At 42.5% G+C, this 16,225-nt stretch overlaps 1 protein-coding gene, 1 long non-coding RNA gene and 1 pseudogene across 3 annotated transcripts in view; 2 read left to right on the top strand and 1 right to left on the bottom strand.

Moving 5' to 3' along the window:
* SLC6A19 (solute carrier family 6 member 19) overlaps positions 1 to 16,225 on the top strand; it is a 572,970-nt gene that overhangs the window by 143,520 nt on the left and 413,225 nt on the right. The gene's annotated exons all lie outside the window — the stretch shown is intronic.
* Positions 5,885 to 6,003, top strand: LOC134930058 (5S ribosomal RNA; annotated as a pseudogene).
* Positions 9,604 to 16,225, bottom strand: part of LOC134927755 (uncharacterized) — a 285,855-nt gene continuing 279,233 nt past the window's right edge. For both annotated transcript variants that reach the window (XR_010177722.1, XR_010177720.1), the window contains one exon: positions 9,604 to 9,763. This is a non-coding gene — a long non-coding RNA (uncharacterized LOC134927755). The remainder of the gene's footprint in view (positions 9,764 to 16,225) is intronic.

Genomic DNA, 16,225 nt, shown 5'->3' with positions numbered 1-16,225 from the left:
CGGCAGTATCACTGGAATTATACTACAGTATCACAGGAATTGTACAGAAATATCACTGGAATTATACGGCAATATCACTGGAATTACACGCCAGTATCACTGGAATTATACGCCAGTATCACAGGAATTATACCCCAGTATCACAGGAATTATACCTCAGTATCACTGGGATTATACGGCAGTATCACTGGAATCATATGGCAGTATCACATGAATTATACGCCAGTATCATGGCAATTATACAGCAATATCAGTGGAATTATACGGCAGTATCACAGGAATTACACGGCAACATCACTGGAATTATACCACAATATCACGGTAATTATATACCAGTATCACAGGAATTATACGGCAATATCAATACCACTTCTCTTGAATTCACTACCTCTCCCCCTCAGACTCTCCACCTCTCTACAAAACTTCAAACGGGCTCTCAAGACCCACTTCTTCACCAAACCCAGCCAAATCTCATCCTAACCCTCTGTTCTACACTCTCCATGTACCCCATCTGTGTCACCCCTGTCTGTCTACCCCTCCCCTTTAGAATGTAAGCTCTCACGAGCAGGGCCCTCTTCCCTCATGTGCTTATCCTTTCTTACTTTAATAATCTTCAACTGCATCAACTCCAGCAGTCTTCTGCCACCTGATACTTATTCCAGTGTCATCTGCTGATGTAACTATGTTTATTTACCCTGTACTTGTCCTATATTGCCTTCAACTGTAAGTTGCTGTTTTCCTGTTTGATTATTCATGTACTCTGTAATTGGGCGCTGCGGAACCCTTGTGGCACCATATAAATAAAGGATAATAATAATAATAATAATAATAATGGAATTTTACGCCAGTATCATGGGAATTATATGTTAGTATCATGGGAATTATACGGCATTATCACTGGAATTATATGCCATTATCAAAGGAATTATACAGCAATATCATTGGAATTATACGGCAATATCACTGGAATTATACGCCAGTATCACGGGAATTATACGCCAGTAACACTGGATATATGGAAGCCGAGGACACCACCACTGTGACTGGTCACTGGACTTATGCTGCACAAGACACTACCCCTGGTCTGATGTAGGACAACACAGCACTACAGAAAGGGGCTTATACAGCTACACCGCATTATGTATATGGCAGCAGAGGACACCACCAATGTGACTGGTCACTGGACTGATGCTGTACAAGACACTACCCCTCGTCTGATGCAAGACAATGCAGCAAAACTGCAAGGGACTTATACAGCAGCACTGGGGATATATATCAGCAGAGGATACCACCACTGTGACTGGCTGGACTAATGCAGCATAAGACACTACACTGGACTGCCTTGTGCAGCACTGTAATCGTCACCCCACTTTCCCGCCCACACAGACACTGAGTGCACGTCCTCTTACTACACTCTCCGAGACTGGAGTGAAAATGGCGGCGACGTGCAGGTTTTTATATGGAATCCAAACCTCGCGAGAATCCGACAGTGGGATGATGACGTTTTGCATTGTTCTGGTTTCCGGGTCAGGCGGGAAAACCCGAGCATGACTCGGATCCGGGCTCGTGACGTGAAGTCCGGTAGGGTTTGGTTCTCTGAGAACAGAACCCGCTCACCTCTAAGTATATATATTTATTCTATATGTATACTATGTTTATGTATGCATTACTGTTCTATATACAGATGCGTCCGTGTACATTGATGTTCGCAGCACAGCTCCCCATACAGTATGTACAGGGTGCTAGCCACACCAAGCACTGCCACACCACCAGCGTACCAGGGGCAGTTGAGCTGTGGTTACCCTTGGTTTTGTAAAAGCAGCTCGCGTGATTGTGACAGGTCTGCTTCTTATCAGGCGAGAGCCTGAGCTCTGCAGTCAAACTAAATGTTCCAGCCCTGGTTTAGTGGGAAGGAGCTCAGACATCTCAGGCCCCACTCCGGCAGCAGAGTTTTTTGAGAGCACAGAGCCGCTATGGGTGGCCCCCGTCTTAACTCCTGCCCTTCCCAGATAAGAAGGCAATCTCTGCGATTGCAAGCTCTGCGGGCAAGGAACCAGCACACTATGGGGCATATTCATCATGAACAAAATGGTGAAATAAGAATTTTTAGTTTTCAATTTTCATTTCACAGTTTTTTCAGTGTTCATCATGCCTCTCTAGTAAAAATATCACTTATGAAAAACTGCTATTTTTGAGAAGCAGTTTTTTGAAAAAATGATATTTTCCCTCTTGCAGCTTAGGCATCCACAAGGACTTCCTCCTAGCTGCAGACCCCGGAGCTGAGCTGTAGCCGCACAGACAGACCCCCTTTCCCCCTGCGGGCTGCCCCTAACTGCAGATAATATTTTAGAAGGTAGATAGCTGAGACTGGTAATTTGATAAAATTATGAAAATTTTGTGATAATGAATAGGCCCCTTAATTCTGAATTTTGCATCATGTTATATGATTTTGGGCATGTGTGATACATGCTAGGGGGTAAGTTGTAGGTGAAGTTTCTCTGAAGGTACCTGTGTAATAGAATAACAAGGTGGGGAGAGATTGTCAGCTCTTAAAACAAGATATAAGTATCAGTGAGACCTTGGAATTATGCTGCTGTTAGATTGTAAACAGAAGGACAACAGTTTAGAAGGTCTATGGCACATGTGTTAGATTGTAAATCCAGGGTGCTAGTACTGGGTGTGGTTCATCAAATCGACAGTATCTAGGTCGACAATGTTTAGGTCGACCACTATAGGTCGACAGTCACTAGGTCGACATGGATGGAAGGTCGACAGGGTTTCTAGGTCGACATGTGCTAGGTCGACTGGTCTAAAGGTCGACATGAGGATTTTTTTTTTTTGGTGTCGTTTTCTTCGTAGAGTGACCGGGATCCCAAATTAGTGCACTGCGTCCCCTCGCATGGCTCGCTTCGCTCGCCATGCTTCGGGCATGGTGCCTTCGCTGCGCTCGGCACAGATTACCGTTCCAATCGTAGTCCACGTGGATCGTTAAGTATGAAAAAATTCAAAAAAAGTAAAAAAATGTGAAAAACCCATGTCGACCTTTAGACCTGTCGACCTAGCACATGTTGACCTAGAAACCCTGTCGACCTTCCATCCATGTTGGCCTAGTGACTGTCGACCTATAGTGGTCAACCTAAACATTGTCGACCTAGATACTGTCGATCTTCAGACCGGATCCCGCTAGTACTAGGTATGTGGGATAACATGTTCAGTATTTGATTGTAAGCTCTGGGGATGTTGAAGGCTCAGTATCTGTGAGATATGTGTGTAAGATTGTGAGCTCTGTGGACAAGCGCCCATTATCTGTGTGATACTGTACATGTGTTAGGTAGTGAGCTCTGTAGGTGGACAGGTATCTGTGTATAATATGTAGGAATGAAAGCTTAGTATAATGCACGCCACCTCTCCTGGCTACTGATTACCTCCTCCCACTCCTACCTCCAAAATTTTGCACGTGCTGCGCCCTATCTCTGGAATTCTCTACCTCTCCCCCTGAGACTCTCCACCTCTCTACAAAACTTCAAATGGGCTCTCAAGACCCACTTCTTCACCAAACCCAGCAAACTCTCATCCTAACCATTTGACCCATGCTCACTTTCTACCCCATCTGTGTCACTCATCTGTCTGCCCCTCCCCTTAGAATGTAAGCTCTCATGAGTAGGGCCCTCTTTCCTTATGTGCTTTCCTTCTCTTACTTAAACTATCTACTACTTCATATTCCCTTCAACGGCACCAAATCCCTTGGTTTTCTGCCACCCTAATACTTGTGGTTTTAAAGTAAAGGAATTCTGATTCCGCACAAGTCTTCTAGAATCTCGTAGAGATATAAGTATATATTCTAACCAAGATTAAGGAAATCAACACAGGAAATATTCCTTTGTGATCCTTTAGCTTGGTGGTGCCAGTAAATACTATGTAAACACAATTTTTTTTTAACATGGCACACATAATCTCACAATATAATTTTTAAACTATTTTTCTCAACACGTTTAGTCCAGTATGCTAGCATAGGCATAAACTAATGGTGACACTTTCTAGAAGTACCGTATTCGGTACCGTAAGTATCTTAGCAAGAGTGTCACTTCACAAATTAACATTGTAGGCTTCACTAACAATAATATATTTCCTACTTTTCTTTTAGTCTCATTACCAACAATTATTATAATACTATATAACCACGAATTGATACATTTCCTACCAAGTAGCAGACTCTGACCCTTTTTTCATCTAAACAAATGTGGCTAAGTTAGTCAAAATCGGTGGTGCTGGGCTCCGGGGAGTTCAAGGGAAATCGCAAGTGAAAATCGGCCATAGCAAGGATCTCACCGTGTGTACACACCCTTAGATTTATATTACAAGATTGCACTATTTTACATATATTTTTATTTATCTATTTTTCATTTGTCATTATTTATTTTTCTGGCCCCAATAACTATAGGCTATAGATTTAAGATTAAAATCATTAAACTTCCTTTACCTTTTGTATATATGCCACTAGGATACTTACCTTTTCAGGTATCTCTAATACAGGGAGATTATCAGATATGATTCAATAAATTAGTAACAATCTAAATTGGAACTATTATTCATTAATAGATGGATAAGAGCATCTTATGTACTAACTCATTTTTTTCGCAGCTATTAATGTCCTAACATAATACATTTTGTCCTATGTGGAAACTACTAATGTATCGCTATATAATGCCCACATTACTTATATAAGCAAACGTATGTAACAGGCAGTCTGTACCCGCCTCAGAGTGACGCTTTTACTCACTCATGAATCTAACAGGAAGGTACATGAAAACTATCCCCGCCCCGAAGCCAAGAACGTTATTGGCTTACATGCATGCCTGGGCATTGCTGAGGCGGAGTGGCCGGGTCTGACGTCCGCCCTCACATTACGTCAGATGAGTTACTATTTCCACCCCTACACCAAGTAATGCACACTAGAAATGGATTACCACTTCCGCCCTTGGACTGACAAGTATGACCATTTCCGCCCTCAGATGGAAATAGCGCTACTGATTGATTTACTGTATGTTCTTCCCACAGGGTATTTTAACCCTGCAATTAGAGACCAATTAGGACACCTTCAGGAAGTGAACAAGCCCACTAGACGGGTGTAACACGTTTTCTAATAGGGATCCTGACATCCATGGACCCGTTGGTGTGACAGGTACCTATGTATTAACTTTGGTGTTTAGTATGTGACAGCGTTTTTCTGCTGTCCTACTAGAGATATACCAACAAGCAATACTGTATCTGGTTAATATTTTACAAGCAAACATTGAAGAACAGTTTATCACTGTTACAATTTTTTGGATACAGTGCTGAATTCATGATCATTTGTGTTTACTGTTAAAGCAGCTGTTATATTCAGGACGGATACTTTATATAGCTGCAATTGATTATTCTATCTAAGAATTTTCTTTTTAAGCAAGCTGTCATGTCCAGGACAAATATTACATATTGCTGCAACTGATTATTCTGTCTAAGAAGATTTTAGGTGGTGTTTCATGGTTAAATGTGAGATCTATGACACATATATCAATTAATTGTGTGATTACGGCATGAATTATGGAGTATATTGTATAACCTCATAAGATCACTTTAACCCTATAAGTATACTAAGATATTTTTGTAAGTTTACCCACTGCACTTATTAAGTGGACTCTTATCGACGATTCATGGCATTTGCCACTTACAGTGGCATGTCCCTGTGTAACGTTGGACAGCAGATCCACTACCTTCTCTTCTCTTTTGGGTATTCCTAGTACCTCAACTTCTCTCTCTGCATTTGGTATCAACATATGCTGGAATTTTCACAGCTCCCTTTTTCAGGTGCACTCTCATCAGTGTTGCAGCTATTACACACTTTATCTACGACCATACCTCACTGAATATGCGCAATCTCGTCTGATCTTGGAAGCCAAACAGTGGTGGGCTGGGTTAGTACTTTGAAGGGAAACCTCATTGGAATACTCAGTGCTGTAGAATTATGTGTACAAATCTGGAAGCAGAGACGTGTAGCAACACTGACAGCAGTATCAACATCTTTCCTACATTCATTTCTTGTCATCTCTAAACTTTACCAATAACAATAGACAACAGCAATAGGTTCTACAACTGCTAACAGGAATATCAGTAACAGGACAGCAACACATTTCAAGGTACCCACACACGGGATTCCCTCACAAATTTGTGTTTAGGTATCCCAGGTGTTACTCTGACCTATTTAAGTCTCATTACTTATTTGACCTATTAAGGTCTGATTAATACAGATTTATCTGTACTGGTCAAAGGGGACTAGATGTGGTACTGACAATGTCCACATCTATTTCAATTTTTAATTCTTATTGCATATATGACCAGAACATTCTTTCATTTTTTGTCGGTTGGATGCAAATTACATTTTTACTAATATTAATAAACTTGAGTTTTATCTGTTTGTGACTTTATGTCATCTATCTAAATGTTAAAGAGTGCGCCCAAACAAGAGCCTTCTTTCTCTCTAATTTTTTTGTGTTTACCCTAATACTAATTTCAGTGTCATCTGTTGATGTTTATGTATTCTATACTTGTACTATATTGTCTTCAACTGAGAGTCACTGTTTTCTTGTTTTGCTTATTTGTTTATGTACTCTGTAATTGTGCACTGCAGATCCCCTGTGGCACCATATAAATAAAGTATAATAATAATAATAATAATAATAATAAATAATCAGGGATGACCTGCTGGCTGCTGAAATTCAGGGATGGGGAGTCTGTATCCTACAACCAGAGGAATGAGACTTAGGCTTTTCGAGGTAGGCGTTAAGTGGGTTACACACGTAGAGATGTGTGCTGAGCAATCTATCACAGACCGCTCAGCACACATCTCTCACCCTGCTCAGCACTCAGCGCAATGTGTGCTGAGCGAGGGGGGAACGGGGGGACGGGGAGCGCTCACTTCACACAGCGATGATGTGAGCGACCTGACTAGATTGTGCCATGCATTGCTATGGGCATACACACGGAGAGATCCGTGCTTAATTTCTAAGCAATCTAGTCAGATTGCTTAGAAATGTAGCAAGGATCTCTCTGTGTGTATCTCCTTTAGTCACACTCCATGGCAAAGACCACACCTTCTGTGCAGACCACCCCCCCACATATCTAGTCACACCCCCATGGCAGTGGTCACATCCCCTGTGGCGGCACAAAATAGGCCCTTCGTAAATGTCAGCTCCAGGCTCATGTGGACCTTAATTTGGCACTGACTATTACATAGAAATAATCGGCCAGATTCAGAGTTGTATGCTATTGCACAGCCGCTTCTATGCATATGCAGGCAGGAGGTGTCTGGTATAAATAGACATCCTGTCTGCTTCCATGACCAACTGGTGCATCTCAAGTTACATCATCAGAATCACTCTGCCTGACCATCGATCATATGAGTAAACTTAAGGCCCATATAGACGGGTCAATGCGGGGAGAGATGTGTGCTGAGCACACGGCAGGCCAATCTAGCAGCAGCGATAGCGATGCGCGGGGCTGCGCATCGCTATCGCTGTAAGGGCTACAAACGGAGCGATCAGGCTTACATTCTAAGCAATCTAGTCAGATTGCTTAGAATGTCGCTCCGTGAGTACCCCCCTTTAAGGATACTCAGATTTCAGTCTCAGATCCGCAGATGAGGTCAGTAAATCTTTGTAGCAAGATGCTGACACTCCCACAAAATGAAGGTGACATACCTCCGTTTTGAGTATTGGATCCGGTCACCACCCCTTCCCCACCCCCATACGCCCTCAGCCTGTCACTCAGGCTGGGGCTTAGGAAAAACTGTGATGTGAGGATGCAGAATCCGTTCAGCACGTGTCCCCAACATAAGACTTGTATGCTAATGCCAGGCAAATTCATCCACAGTTTTGCAAACACAATATGCTGGAAGTGGTCATCGCTGACATTAGAAACCTACCCGAAAAAATGCTTTACCATGCCTGCATTTTTACAAATACACCCACAAAATGCCATGTTTCCTCCATTAAACTCTGGCATCCTGTCAATCAAAATGCGATTGCATTGAAGCACAATGAATTTGCAGAAGTAATTGCAAATCGTGCAAATGCTGCACATGCACAGCCATTCGATAATCGTACTGAATAGGGTACATAGGCACTAAATGCACGGGCTATTATTTGCTAGATACACACAGACTTTCAGTATATTATTGTTAGTAAAGTCTTTCTATTTAGCATTATTTACTGCTAGTCAGCAGTGCAAGTATGCGGGTATGCTCGGGTACGGAGTACCCTTAAGAATTTGGCAGCGGGTACGCAGTACCACCTGCCATACACTTTGCCATTACCACAATTACAATGTGCCACAAAGCAGCAAGACCATGGTGATTGGCTGCATGACGGCTCATCCCACATTGGCAGAGTTACTGGGAGTGCGACAGTGGCTGTATTTTCCTGTTATAATGGAGGCATTACTATATATTGTTATTGAATTGGGGGCATTACTATATATTTTTAGCATTGACTCGATTCCAAAAAAAGGGGCTGTCATGTGGCCACGCCACTAATGTCATGTAGCCACTCTCACTAGCAGCATGTGGCCATTCCCACTCACAACACATGGCCACGCCCATTTTCGGCACTCCGTACCACTAAGAAAATATTTCTACTTGCACCATTGCTGCTAGTAAAGCCCGCAGACATGAATGTGATGCAACCTATCAGTTTCACCGACTCCTATACTAACATCAGCTTAAGGTCTGAGCAATGGCTTCCACCTTTTTCTGCGGGATGCAGTTAACATGCTGGCTGTCGGGATTCCAGCGTTCAGGAGACTGAAGGGGTTATTCCGAGTTGTTCGCAATTTGGTTCGCACACAAGCAGCGTTCGAACAGCAGCGTACACATCGCAAGAATGCAAACAAACGCCCACCACGCACTACTGCAAACAACCATGCACCAATGCACAAAGTAGGTGTGTATTATGTAGCATCACAGGTAGCGATCCGTTCGTATGAGTGCCATACACATCGCTAACAACACATACCCCATCACATATGTGCAATGCCTTCGCAGAAGTACACATGCTTATGTTACTTTTCAAATATTCGCACAGTACTTGTTTTTTTTTTCACTTACTGTACATACTTTATCGTATCCCTTCCTCAATTAAGATACCAATTAGGGTAATGATTTTTAATGTGCTTGGACAATTAAGTCTTCACAGGCTTCAAACAGAAGAGTTTGTCAGCCTAATTGCCCAATAACAATCATATTTGTTTTATTTGTTAAAGTTACCAAGTGTTTGTAATGTTTTTTTTCAAAACCACATAATTTAAATGTGTATTATCCATCACTGTCATAATGTACATTACCTTTTTTTTTTTTCTTTATGTGTGGTGTAGTGTGTGTTAAAAAGGTGTTTGTGAAATAACAAAACAATCAGCTCCGAACTGTCAGGTCACACTCTTTGGTGTTGAAGTGTAATTTCTTAGTTCATTAACTAGCCGTTTTACACTCTTTAATGTCCCCATTTTAATTTGTAAAAACATCTGTACCTATGTGTTTCCAAATAACACAACACAAAACAACATTTGGGATTAAATTGTTTATTTTTATGTTGTTTTAGGCTTTTACTTTTTTTTACTAACAAATAAACAAAGAAACATTAACACATTTTTTTTGCAGAAACAATATTTCTGCCAGCATGCCTTCTCTGTAGGCTTTGGCCAATCAAGGCATTGGGATCTCCAGCTACATCATCTGTAATGAATGTAAAACAAACTACATTACTTACTCACATTACACATTATAGAAGCAAGGCACAAAACACACTTTAAGCGGTCACTAGCTACATCAGAGATGTCGATCGTTTAGATTTCCAGCTGTTGATGAACTACACATACCAGCATGGCCTGCAGTGTATTTAAAAAATATCCATGCAGAAACTGGTGCAGGCCATGCTGGGATGTGTACTTCAGCCACATCTGGAGTGCCCCGGAATTACCTACCCGTAGCCTAAACCTAACCCTCCCCCATGGTGCTTTACACCCCTCCCCCTGCAGCCTAAACCTATCCCCCAGGCAGCCTAATCCTAACCCTCCCCCCGCAGCATAAACCTAACCTCTCCTCCGAAGCCCAGCCCTAACCATCTCCCCACAGTCTAAACCTAAACCTCCCCCCCCCCCCCCCTCCATGTCGGGATCCCAACACCAGTAGTCCGACCAATGTTGGGGTTCCGGCATTCTAATTGCCGACATACCGAACGCCGGTATGTTGACTGCATCCTCTGCATGTATACTATGTATAGTATATACAGGTTGAGTATCCCATATCCAAATATTCCGAAATACGGAATATTCCGAAATACGGACTTTTCTGAGTGAGAGTGAGATATTGAAACCTTTGTTTTCTGATGGCTCAATGTACACAAACTTTGTTTAATACACAAAGTTATTAAAAATATTGTATTAAATGACCTTCAGGCTGTGTGTATAAGGTGTATATGAAACATAAATGAATTGTGTGAATGTAGACACACTTTGTTTAATGCACAAAGTTATAAAAAATATTGGCTAAAATGACCTTCAGGCTGTGTGTATAAGGTGTATATGTAACATAAATGCATTCTGTGCTTAGATTTAGTTCCTATCACCATGATATCTCATTATGGTATGCAATTATTCCAAAATACGGAAAAATCCCATATCCAAAATACCTCTGGTCCCAAGCATTTTGGATAAGGGAGACTCAACCTGTATATATATATATATATATATATATATATACACTGCTCAAAAAAATAAAGGGAACACTAAAATAACACATCCTAGATCTGAATGAATGAAATATTCTTATTAAATACTTTGTTCTTTACATAGTTGAATGTGCTGACAACAAAATCACACAAAAATGATCAATGGAAATCAAATTTATTAACCCATGGAGGTCTGGATTTGGAGTCACCCTCAAAATTAAAGTGGAAAAACACACTACAGGCTGATCCAACTTTGATGTGATGTCCTTAAAACAAGTCAAAATGAGGCTCAGTAGTGTGTGTGGCCTCCTTGTGCCTGTATGACCTCCCTACAACGCCTGGGCATGCTTCTGATGAGGTGGCAGATGGTCTCCTGAGGGATCTCCTCCCAGACCTGGACTAAAGCATCCGCCACAAGCCGCACAGTCTGTGGTGCAACGTGGCATTGGTGGATGGAGCGAGACATGATGTCCCAGATGTGCTCAATTGGATTCAGGTCTGGGGAACGGGCGGGCTAGTCCATAGCATCAATGCCTTCGTCTTGCAGGAACTGCTGACACAATCCAGCCACATGAGGTCTAGCATTGTCTTGCAATAGGAGGAACCCAGGGCCAAAATCACCAGCATATGGTCTCACAAGGGGTCTGAGGATCTCATCTCGGTACCTAATAGCAGTCAGGCTACCTCTGGCGAGCACATGGAGGGCTGTGCGGCCCCCCAAAGAAATGCCACCCCACACCATTACTGACCCACTGCCAAACCGGTCACCGGTTCTCCTTGGCGTCTCCAAGAGCACAGGGCGCAAGTGGCGAATTTGCCAATCTTGGTGTTCTCTGGCAAATGCCAAACGTCCTGCACTTTGTTGGGTTGTAAGCACAACCCCCACCTGTGGGCGTCGGGCCCTCATACCACCCTCATGTAGTCTGTTTCTGATCGTTTGAGTAGACACATGCACATTTGTGGCTTGCTGGAGGTCATTTTGCTGTGCTCTGGCAGTGCTCCTCCTGTTCCTCCTTGCACAAAGGCGGAGGTAGCGGTCCTGCTGCTGGGTTGTTGCCCTCCTACGGCCTCCTCCACGTCTCCTGATGTACTGGCCTGTCTCCTGGTAGTGCCTCCATGCTCTGGACACTACGCTGACAGACACAGCAAACCTTCTTGCCACAGCTCGCATTGATGTGCCATCCTGGATGAGCTGCACTACCTGAGCCACTTGTGTGGGTTGTAGGGAGGTCATACAGGCACGTGGAGGCCACACACACTACTGAGCCTCATTTTGACTTGTTTTAAGGACATTACATCAAAGTTGGATCAGCCTGTAGTGTGTTTTTCCACTTTAATTTTGAGTGTGACTCCAAATCCAGACCTCCATGGGTTAATAAAATTGATTTCCATTGATCATTTTTGTGTGATTTTGTGGTCAGCACATTCAACTATGTAAAGAACAAAGTATTTAATAAGAATATTTCATTCATTGAGATCTAGGATGTGTTATTTTAGTGTTCCCTTTATTTTTTTGAGCAGTGTGAATATATATATATATATATATATATATATACACAAATATATCTATATATCTATACCACAGGTTCTCAAACTTGGTCCGCAGGTTCATGTTTTTAAAATGTGACAGTTGGTGATACACAGTGCACCTGTTGGGTTACATGGAAACCGAGTTTGAGAACCACTGATCTATACAAAATATTTGCAAAGGAGCAGGGCTGTTTCTAGCCAATTTGGCTCCCAGTGCAAGATTTAAAAATGCACCCCCCCAACATAAAAAAGATGCCCCCCCCCCCCCCCCGATATAAAAATAAAGAATTTGCGTGTTCCCAGCAAGGGGGGGGGGGGTGGCCTTGTTAGAATGGGTGTGGCCTCGTTAGAATGGGTGTGGCCTCAGCTGAAGAGACTACCTTACAACCCAGTTTTTGACCCTGTACCAACAGATCACGACCACCACAGGAAAAAAAATATCTACCATATTAAGCACCACGCAGTAATGCCCCCTGCATCATATTATGGCACACACTGCAATGCCCTTGATACATTAAATCCCCATTTTACTCATTACGGCAGGCAAGAGTCCACATTTTACACATTACGGCAGGCGAGTGTCCCCATTTTACACATTACGACAGGCGAGAGTCCCCATTTTACACATTACGACAGGCGAGAGTCCCCATTTTACACATTACGACAGGCGAGAGTCCCCTTTTAACACATTACGGCAGGCAAGAGTCCCCATTTTACACATTACGGCAGGCAAGAGTCCACATTTTACGTATTACGACAGGTGAGTGTCCCCATTTTACACATTACGGCAGGCAGAGTCCCCATTTTACACATTACAGTAGTCAAGAGTCCCCATTTTACACATTACGGCAGGCAAGAGTCCCCATTTTACACATTACGGCAGGCAAGAGTTTCCATTTTACACAATATGGCAGGCAAGAGTACGGCAGGCACATTATGGCAGGCAAGAGTCCCCATTTTACACATTACTGCAGGCAAGTCCCCTTCTACAAAGAGAGAGAGAGAAAAGAGAAAGAGTGTGTTATACTCACGTTTGCTGCAGCATCCGCCGACCAGATGTCCTCTTCCATCCCGCTCTTCTGCCTGCGCCTGCCCACCTCTCCCTCCTCCTGGCTTGCCTGCCATGTCCTTGCCTTCCCTCTCCTCCCCGTCATCAGTACTCCGCTCGGGGGCAGAGTTTCATGTAATGATGCGGGGGCGGAGTAATAACTCGGAGGAGGGGGAACACAATCTGAGCCAGCAAGAGCCGCGGCAGGTGCACTGTGTAAATGCATGCCTCGCCGGCCCAAAGAAATGGCTCTGCAAAGGAGAAACAGCGGCATTCAGAGACTTCCACAAGTATAATCAGTGTATTAGAAAAAATAACTACATGAAATCCTAACATTTCGGGGTGATTATGCCCCTTTGTGCCCCGTTACTCACCTTGACAAAAGGGCATAATAATCGCCCCGAAACGTTGGGATTTCATGTAGTAATTTTTTAAAACACTGATTATACTTGTGGAAGTCTCCAAGTGCCACGGTTTCTCCTTTGCAAATGTTGTACCTATTCAGTCAGAGGGCACCGGAGCCCATTTGCCTACACTAATGGGAGTGCCGGACCACGAGATTTCTATTATATATATATATATATGTGTATATATATATATATATGTATATATATATATATATATATATATATAATAGAGATGTGCAGAGGGCACTTTTCATGTATTGGTTTTGGCTTGGTTTTGCCAAAACCACCCTTTTGTGTTTTGGTTTTGGATCTGTATGATTTAACAAACCCCTGGCCCATTTAGGAGTGGCACTGCAGTGTCAGACAGGAGGACAGATATATAAAAAAAGGCCCCAAAAAGCACATCATGTAAAGATATAAAAGAGGTGCAATGAGGTAGCTGTATGACTAAGCTAAGCGACACAAACAATTGTCCCATCTAGGAGTTGCACTGCAGTGTCAGACAGGAGGGCAGATATAAAAAAAGGCCCCAAACAGAACATCATGCAAAGATGAAAAAGAGGTGCAATGAGGTAGCTGTATGACTCAGATAAGCGACACAAACAATTGGCCCATCTAGGGGTTTCACTGCAGTGTCAGAAAGGAGGGTAGATATAAAAAAGGCCCCAAACAGCAAATCATGCAAAGATGAAAAAGAGGTGCAATGAGGTAGCTGTATGACTAAGCTAAGCGACACAAGTGTGTGGCACAAACACGTGGCCCATCTAGGGTTGGCACTGCAGTCCCATTGCACTAATGGCAGATACCGGACGCACGTCTAACACCAGTATAGTTGTTATGGCCTCAGTAATCCACTTTGCAACAGGGTATATATATATATATATATATATATATATATATATACGGCAGTATCACTGGAATTATATAGCAGTACCACTAGACATATATATACGGCAGGATCACTGGACTGGATTTATATGCCAGCACCACTGGAATTATACGGCAGGATCACTGGAATTATACGGCAGAATCACTGGATTTATACGCCAGTACCACTGGACTTATACGGCAGTACCACTGGACTGGATTTATACGTCAGTACCACTGGAATTATACGGCAATATCACTGGAATTATACGCCAGTATCACAGGAATTATAGAACAATATCACTAGAATTATACGCCAGTATCACAGGAATTATACGCCAGTATCACAGGAATTATATGGTAATATTACTGGAATTATACGGCACTATCACTGGAATTATACGGCAGTATCACAGGAATTATACGCCAGTATCACAGGAATTATACGGCAATATCACTGGAATTATACGCCAGTATCACAGGAATTATATGCCAGTATCACAGGAATTATATGGCAATATCACTGGAATTATACGGCAGTATCACAGGAATTATACGGCAATATCACTGGAATTATACGGCAATAACACTGGAATTATATGGCAGTATCACAGGAATTATACGGCAGTATCACAGGAGTTATACGGCAGTATCACTGGAATTATACTACAGTATCACAGGAATTGTACAGAAATATCACTGGAATTATACGGCAATATCACTGGAATTACATGCCAGTATCACTGGAATTATACGCCAGTATCACAGGAATTATACCCCAGTATCACAGGAATTATACCCCAGTATCACTGGGATTATACGGCAGTATCACTGGAATCATATGGCAGTATCACATGAATTATACGCCAGTATCATGGCAATTATACAGCAATATCAGTGGAATTATACGGCAGTATCACAGGAATTACACGGCAACATCACTGGAATTATACCACAATATCACGGTAATTATATACCAGTATCACAGGAATTATACGGCAATATCAATACCACTTCTCTTGAATTCACTACCTCTCCCCCTCAGACTCTCCACCTCTCTACAAAACTTCAAACGGGCTCTCAAGACCCACTTCTTCACCAAACCCAGCCAAATCTCATCCTAACCCTCTGTTCTACACTCTCCATGTACCCCATCTGTGTCACCCCTGTCTGTCTACCCCTCCCCTTTAGAATGTAAGCTCTCACGAGCAGGGCCCTCTTCCCTCATGTGCTTATCCTTTCTTACTTTAATAATCTTCAACTGCATCAACTCCAGCAGTCTTCTGCCACCTGATACTTATTCCAGTGTCATCTGCTGATGTAACTATGTTTATTTACCCTGTACTTGTCCTATATTGCCTTCAACTGTAAGTTGCTGTTTTCCTGTTTGATTATTCATGTACTCTGTAATTGGGCGCTGCGGAACCCTTGTGGCACCATATAAATAAAGGATAATAATAATAATAATAATAATGGAATTTTACGCCAGTATCATGAGAATTATATGTTAGTATCATGGGAATTATACGGCATTATCACTGGAATTATATGCCATTATCAAAGGAATTATACAGCAATATCACTGGAATTATACGGCAATATCACTGGAATTATAC

The sequence above is a fragment of the Pseudophryne corroboree genome, chromosome 5, assembly GCF_028390025.1.
Source record: "Pseudophryne corroboree isolate aPseCor3 chromosome 5, aPseCor3.hap2, whole genome shotgun sequence".
In the NCBI taxonomy this organism is placed as follows: domain Eukaryota; kingdom Metazoa; phylum Chordata; class Amphibia; order Anura; family Myobatrachidae; genus Pseudophryne; species Pseudophryne corroboree.
The sequence above is the reverse complement of the archived record's forward strand: the minus strand, read 5'-3'. Positions and strand labels throughout refer to the sequence as shown.